Consider the following 8,840-nt stretch of genomic DNA (forward strand, 5'->3'; position numbering starts at 1 on the left):
GAATAAAGTGTAACAGCAAATGAGGAAGTGCAGTGCAGGTTAACAGAAAGGTACAAGATCCTGACAAAGGGCCTCGGCCGGAAACGTTGACTGTTCGTTTCCACGGATGTTGCCCGACCTGCTGAGTTCCTCCAGCGTGTTGTGTGCGTTGTGTGTGAAGGTACAAGATCATAATGTAGACTGTGAGGTCAAGTGTCCAATTCATCTACTAAAGTGTCTAACCTAATCTACTAGAGTCAACAGACCAAATTTCTGATAAGAAACTGTAGATGCTAGAAGCTGGAGCAAAAAAATGAACTGAGGTCAAACAAAGTAACCATAGAAACTACATCACAGAAACAGGCTTTTTGGCCCTTCTTGGCTGTGCCGAACCATTTTCTGCCTAGTCCCACTGACCTGCAGACGGACCATATCCCTCCATACACCTTCCATCCATGTATCTGTCCAATTTATTCTTAAATATTAAAAAAGAACCCGCATATACCACCTCGTCTGGCAGCTCATTCCATACTCCCACCACTCTCTGTGTGAAGAAGCCCCCCCTAATGTTCCCTTTAAACTTTTCCCCTCTCACCCTTAACCCATGTCCTCTGGTTTTTTTCTCCCCTTGCCTCAGTGGAAAAAGCCTGCTTGCATTCACTCTATCTATACCCATCATAATTTTATATACCTCTATCAAATCTCCCCTCATTCTTCTACGCTCCAGGGAATAAAGTCCTAACCTATTCAACCCTTCTCTGTAACTGAGTTTCTCAAGTCCCGGCAACATCTTTGTAAACCTTCTCTGCACTCTTTCAACCTTATTTATATCCTTCCTGTAATTTGATGACCAAAACTGAACACAATACTCCAGATTCGGCCTCACCAATGCCTTATACAACCTCATCATAACATTCCAGCTCTTATACTCAATACTTTGATTAATAAAGGCCAATGTATCAAAAGCTCTCTTTACCACCCTATCTACCTGTGACGCTAATTTTAGGGAATTTTGTATCTGTATTCCCAGATCCCTCTGTTCCACTGCACTCCTCAGTGCCTTAACATTAACCCTGTATGTTCTACCATGGTTTGTCCTTCCAACGTGCAATACCTCACACTTGTCTGTATTAAACTCCATCTGCCATTTTTCAGCCCATTTTTCCAGCTGGTCCAAGTCCCTCTGCAGGCTCTGAAAACCTTCCTTACGGTCTACTACACCTCCAATCTTTGTAAATTTGCAAATTTGCTGATCCAATTTACCACATTATCATCCAGATCATTGATATAGATGACAAATAACAATGGACCCAGCACTGATCCCTGTGGCACACCACTAGTCACAGGCCTCCACTCGGAGTAGCAATTCTCTACCACCACTCTTTGGGTTCGTCCATCGAGCCAATGTCTAATCTAATTTACCACCTCTCCAGGTATACCTAGCGACTGAATTTTCCTAACTAACCTCCCATGTGGGACCTTGTCAAAGGCCTTACTGAAGTCCATGTAGACAATATCCACTGCCTTCCCTTCATCCACTTTCCTGGTAACCTCCTCAAAAAACGCCAATGTATTGGTCAAACATGACCTAACACGCACAAAGCCATGTTGACTCTCCCTAATAAGTCCCTGTCTATCCAAATGCTTGTAGATTCTGTCTCTTAGTACTCCCTCCAATAACTTACCTATTACTGACGTTAAACTTACTGGCCTATAATTTCCCGGATTACTTTTCGATCCTTTTTTAAACAACGGAACAACATGAGCCACTCTCCAATCCTCCGGCACCTCACCTGTAGACAGCGAAATTTTAAATATTTCTGCCAGGGCCCCTGCAATTTCAACACTAGTCTCCTTCAAGGTCCGATGGAACACCCTGTCAGGTCCCGGGGATTTATCCACTTTAATTTTAACTGCTCGAGGAACAAAGTAGGGCAGGCAGCATCTATACGGGGAAATGGTCAGTTGATGTTTCAGAACAAGACTCTTCATCTAGACTGTCACAAAAGACTCATGTTGCTGGAATATAAGCAAAACACAAGCTGCTGGTGGAACCCAGTGTGTCAGGCAGCAATTTGTTTTTCCGAGTGCACAGAGCTGCTCAGTGAGGAGCAGAGTAAAGGACAGGAAACCTGGAACAACAACACCCACCACTGTAACAGTTGTCCTTTACAGCAAGAACAATTTCACACTTATCAAACTCTGCACCCCAACAACTCTTCAAACATTTTGCTGAACTTTATTTTGAGGGACACTTGCTTATTTCCCTGAGGAAATAAGGCTGAGAAACCAAGTTTCAGGAAAATCAGCCTTATGTTTTCTAGAGACATACAAGACTGCATATCCTGGAAAATGGAGCAAAAACATAGACTGTTGAAGGAATACATCATGTCAAGCAGCACCTATAGAAGTAAAGGAGTGGACAATGTTTCAGGTTGTGACTAATTCTTGCAATTGTGACATCAGTCCAATAATGTAAAAGTAAGACTATTAAAAATCCCTTAACTTTTGCCTAGGAGCCAAAAGGATTTCTGGTTTGTAAATTCAAGGTAGTCCCACTAAGCATACATTGATGGAGGTATTGCTGGAATGGGAGCTTCATCTCCACTGACTCATTTTCTTGGCCTGTTTAATGAATGAATCATTCTGCACAGATTTACAATATAATTATGCTTTCCCAAGTTTTAGATGGACTCACTACAAATTCCGGTGGCAAAACAAGACCCTAAGATGTAGGAGCAGAATTAGGCCATTAAGCCTATCAAGTCTGCTCTGCTATTCCATCATGGCTGACTTATTATTCCTCACAACCCCATTCTCCTGCCTTATGTTCTAAATAAATGAATTGATTAGTATAGATTATATATCTAACACTTCATAAAGAGAGCTATTTTATTTCATGGTGTCTCTGTCATTATGATTTTATAATTACATTAGAATAGCAATTTATCATGTGTAATCTGAGTGTGAATTTTTGGAACAGCAATCCTCTGTTGTCAAACACATTATCATAGCACCTCAATGCAACATAATCTAATAGTGCCATCTGCTGGGCTCACAAGCACATTATAGCTCTAACATTAAAATATTTATTTCCAATCCCACAGCATTCCTAGTTTAATAAACTCAAAATAAGCATAGTAACCTAAAGCTGAGAGGAGATTTGCTGAAACTGAGCACCTTTAACTTTTAATCTTTCACCCTTACTTAAAAAGCCAAACCTTGATGGTGAGCTACAAGCTAATTACAGGTCTATATTAAATCTTGCCTTGCTGGGCAAGATTCCGGAGAAAGTCATTTTCAACCAACTCACCAATTTTCCAAATGAAAACAATAATATAGGAAAGGTTAAGTCAGGTTTTTGAACAATCTACAGCATGGAGATGACTCTTACCAAAATTGACAATGACTTGAGTCTCAGCACTGATGCCAACAGGATCTTCGTTCTAATTCTTCTAGATCTAATTCTTCTAGAAGTGCTGCCTTCTGCAAAATTGGTCATATGATTCTCCTAGATTGCCTTGAGAAGGGAGTTGGCCTCTCTGATAGTACCCCTGAATTGGTTTCGCTCATATATCTTAGAGAAAAAATGTTATGTCTTTCTGGGACACCAATGTTCTAAGAGATATCATATACATTTGGTGTTTCTTAAGGAAGCTGTCTTTGTCCCCTGCTGTTCTCTTTATAAATGCTCCCCTTAGCAGAAATCATTAGAAAGCATAAAATTGATTTCTACAGTTATGCAGATGACACACAATTGTCTACCACAGTTGATCCTGATGGTGATAACATCCTGTCTTCTCTGGCTTCTGGTATGGCTGCAATAAACAAAAGGATGAGCAATAATTTTCTGAAAGTAAATGAATATAAAATGGAAATGCTTTTGGTTGGTCTTAAGGCCAAAAAGGATAAACTTCTTGACAAAATTGGGAACTTGGTTTTCCTTGTAAATTCAGAAGTAACGAGCTTGAGTGTTACCCTTGATTCAGATTTGAATTTTAAATCCCACATAAAGAAAGTGACTAGAGCAGCATTTCTACACTTAGGAAAATTTGCAAAGGTACATTTGTTTCTGTCATGTACTGTCTGATGGGGGATCTCATTGAAAATTATTGAAAGCTGAAAGGCCTAGATAAAGTGGATATGTATAAGATGTTTACTTTGGTGTGGGAGTCTAGACCAGAGAGGACAGCCTCAAAACGCAGGGACATCCATTTAGAACAGAGATGAGGAGGAATTTATTTAGCCATAAGGTGGTGAGCCTGTGGAATTCATTGCCACGGACAGCTGTGGTGTCCAGGTGACTGGGTGCATATAAGGCAGAGGTTGATAGGTTCTTGATTAGTCAGGATATGAACGGTTGAGGGGAGAAACCAGGAGAATGGGAATGAGAGGAAAATGGATCAGCCATGATGAAATGGTGGAGTAGACCTCATTATGTCCCTATGTCTTATGGCAATGATACAGAGGAGTGAGTCCCCCTACACCCAGCATATTGCAAGCAAATGTGCAGTCACTGGAGAACAACATGGAGTACCTGAGGGCAAGATTGCCGTATCAAAGTGAAATGAGAGATTATTGTGTTCTATGTTTAACTGAAACATGGCTTCCTCCCAGCATTCCAGATAAGGTGATCAGACCTAAAGGCTCTTGATTCAAAGGATGCGCTGAGCTGCTGATTTTTAGAAAAGGCAAAGGATGAGCTGCATTGCTGATTCAGAAAAGGTAAAAGTTAAAGATGCTGTATGTGCTTCATGATAAACTCTAAGTGATGCTCCTATATGGCAGTTTTGTTAAACCCATGTTCCCAGACCTTGAACATCTAACAATCAAATGCCATCCATTCTATTTCCTTAGTAAGTTCTCATCCGTGAACCTCAACGGAGTTTACATACCACCAGTGGTCAACTATAATCAAGCACTTGAGATTCTGCAGGATGCCGTCAACAAACAAGAAAGAGTCCATCCATCCTGCTGCATTTTAAATCATATTCAGGGACTTCAACTAGAGTTATCTGAAGAAATCCCTGCCCAATTACCATCTGCATATAACCTGTAGCACCAAAGGTCCCAGCACGCTAGACCACTGTTAAACGAAGATAAGGAATGCTTGCTGTTCCATGCCCAGGCTGCATTTTGGGAAATCTGACTACTTGGTTGTCCTTCTCCCACCTTATACAGGTAGAGAAGCTGAAGAGCAAGGCTCAAGAAATAAGAACAACAAATAGATGGTCGAGGGAGGCAGAGGAGTGGCTATGCGATTGTTTCAAGTCAGTGGACTGGGCCGTGTTCAAGGACTCATTTGTAGTTCAGAATTAATCCACCATGGGTGTCATGGACTTTATAAAAAACAGTTATTAATTCTTTAGTGAAAGTTGAGGCAATAAAAGTCCTTTTTTGTACAGATTGAAAAGTCTAAATTTCGACAAGCTCATTGTCCCTTGTCAGAGGTTTCCAATTGTACACTAGTGTGTCCCCACAAAATTATCCAGTGTCTTCCCCAACCAGAAGCCATGATCTGCTGAGGGCTAGATCAAAGGCATTCAAGTCTGGTGACCAAGAAGGTTACAAGAAGTCCAGTATGATCTCCAGAAAGCCATCTCATAAGCAAAGTGACAATCCCAAATTAAACTTGAATCACAAAGGATGCTCGACAGTTGTGGCAATACTTGAATGCTATCACCTTCTATAAAGTAAAATCAAGAAATATAGATGACGCCAGGGTCTTGCTTCCTGATGAGCTCAATGCCTTCTATGCTAGCTTGACCATTTAAACATGGAGGAGCCATTGTAAACTCCCACATCCCCGATGATCCTGTGATTTCAGTCTCTGAGGCTAATGTATAAGCAGCCTTCAGGTAGGTGAACCCTTGAAAAGCTTATTTCCCAGGCAGGATAGCTGGCCAAGTACTAAAGTGCTGTGCTAATCAACTGGTTGCAATGTTCACGAAGATCTTTAAGCTCTCACTATGGCAGTGAGGTACCAACCAGCTTCAAGCAGGCTCCACTTATATGGATGCCTAAGAACATGGTAACCAGCCTCAATGACTATCATCCAGTAGCGCTTACTTCACAGTGATGAATTGTATTGATAAGTTTGTAATGAAGCATATCAACTCTTGTCAGAGAAGCGACTTGGATCTGCTCTAATTTGCCTACTGCTCAAGGTATCTACTACAGATGCCATCTCTTTGGCTTTTCACTCTACCATGGGAAATCTGAACAGCAAAGATACATACTTCAGGAGGCTCTTTATTGACTACACCTTGATATTCAATATCATCATCCCCTCAAAAGTAATCAATAAGCTTCAAGACCTTGCCCTCAATTCCTCCTTCTGCAATTAGATCCTCAATTTCCTCACTTGCAGAGCTGATTATTAACTTCAGGAGGAGAAAACCAGAGGTCCATGACCCAGTCTTCATTAGAGTATCAGAGGTGGGGAGGATCAGCAACTTCAAATTCTTCAGTGTTATCATTCCAGAGGACCTGTCCTGGACTCAACTCAGCAAATACGAAGAAAACACGGTAGCGCCTCTACCTGCTTAAAAGGTTGTGAAGATTCTGAATGACATCTCAAACATTGACAAAGTTCTACAGATGTGTAGTGGAGAGTATATTGACTGGCTATCTCACAGCCTGCATAGAAACACTATGCCCTTGAATGGAAAATCCTACAAAAAGTGGTAGACACTGCCCATCACAGGTAAAACCCTCCCAACCATTTGAGTACATCTACACAGAGCATCCATCTTCAGGGATTTCCACTACCCAAAGCATGCCCTCTTGTCGCTGCTGCCATCAGTCAGAAGGGTCAGAAGCCTCAGGAGTCACACCACCAGGTTTAGGATCAATTACTACCCCTCAACTATCAGGTACTTGAACCAAAAAGGATAACTTCACTGAATTTCACATGTCAATTACTAAAATATTCCCACAACCTATGGACTCACTTTCAAGGATTCTTCATATTGTGTTTTTGATATTTATTGTCTATTTATTTATTTATTATTATTTCCTGCTTTTTGTATTTGCACACGTTGTTGTCTTTTGCACACTAATTGAACACTCAGTTGGTGCAGATTTTCATTGATTCAATTATTATTCTATTGTGGATTTATTGAATATGTTCAGAAGAAAATGAATCTCAGGGTTGCATATGGTGACATGAATGTACTTTGGTAATAAATTTTCTTTGAACGTTAATGATGCTGAAAAACGAATTCACACCTTTATATTGAATAGACGAGATTACTGCAATACACTTTTTAATGGTCTTCCAAAGCAATTTATTGTCAAAGTTCAACTCATTCAAAATGTTGGTGTTAGACTTTTAACTAACAGGATGAGGGAGCATATCACCCCTGTACTTGCTGCTCTGCATTGGTTTCCTGTATCTTTTAAAATTATTGTTAAAATCTTTCACTTTTTGTTTATGCTTTCAATGTCCTGGGAGCAGAGAATATCACAGAATTGCTTTCGTTTTGTAATCCTGCTCAAGCTCTCAGGTCTTCTTCCACCGGGCTCTTAAATTTAAACAATCTCCTCAAAAAATAATTGGCAGGTCAGTTTTTCATCACCTACACTCCGAAACTGTGGAACTCAATTTCTAAAACCATGAAAGGTGCAGACTCAGCTAACACTTTTAAATGCTTGCTCAAAACTTATTTATTTATCCTTGCTATTAACTAATATCTTTTTGTCTTTTATTTTTATGCTTGCACTTTATCCCATTGTAAGCACTTTGAACTGCTTCATTTTTGTGAAAAGTGCTTTATAGGTACAGTAAGTTATTATTAACATTATTTTTAAACTCTGTGAAGACTTGTTATGTACTTCATTTTATGGTAGTGACTTTCTTTTATTTCACTTAGATTGTACCAGTACTAAAAATAATCTAGATGTAATCCTTTTGGAGCATATTGAGCTTTAATTTTGCCAAATAAGTGATTTATCGCCAGTAAAATAAAGGGAAGTGATCTAAAAGCAATAACCGTACTGTTTGCCAAGTTGCTTCTAAGAAGGTCTTTTCTCAAGAAAAGGATTTGCTCTCCAATTTTACTTTCAATGCTCATCTGTTCCCCTTATAACCATTGCACCAGCTTCCCACCAGAATTCTCCATTATAATTATTCTTAATCTGGAAATAAAAATGCGGTTGTAGAATCATCTCGAATTTCCCTTCAAGCCACCTCCTTACTTAGACATGCATCGCTGCCTTTTCATAGAACATAGGACACAGAAATCTATAGCACATTACAGACCTTTTGGCCCACGATATTGTGCCGACCATGTAACCTTCTCTAGAACTGCCTAGAATTTCCCTAGTACATAGCCTTCTATTTTTCTAACCTCCATGTACCTATCTAAGAGGCTCTTAAAAGCCCCTATTGTATCCGCTTCCACCACCGCCGCAGGCAGTGCGTGTTATTTCTAACATCCAGTAATTTGTCTCCCTCCTCCTCCCCTTTCCTTTGTGGTCCACTGTCCTCTTCTATCAAATTCTTCCCTGATCAACACCCTTGGCCACTGCACAGGACAGTGTCCAGAACCTTGGGATGATTTCCTTCAATAAACATTTAGCTACTGTAACTGCATCATTCTTTCGACAAGAAAATGCTTTCATGAAAATACATCAATAACGACCAATACCTATTTATATCCTTCACATGGACGTAATTCCATAAAATCCATCTGCAAATTAATGGACTGTCCATCAGAGGGTGTTGTATGAAATCTTCCTATCTTCACTAGTTTCCCTGGATTTTGTAAAATACATATCATACATTGTTCACAAACTTGATATATACCTTGCGATAAACCAGGGCATAGCATGTTTGATTTATAGAATTTATCAATTCC

The sequence above is a fragment of the Mobula hypostoma genome, chromosome 13 (genome assembly GCF_963921235.1).
Source record: "Mobula hypostoma chromosome 13, sMobHyp1.1, whole genome shotgun sequence".
NCBI lineage: Eukaryota > Metazoa > Chordata > Chondrichthyes > Myliobatiformes > Myliobatidae > Mobula > Mobula hypostoma.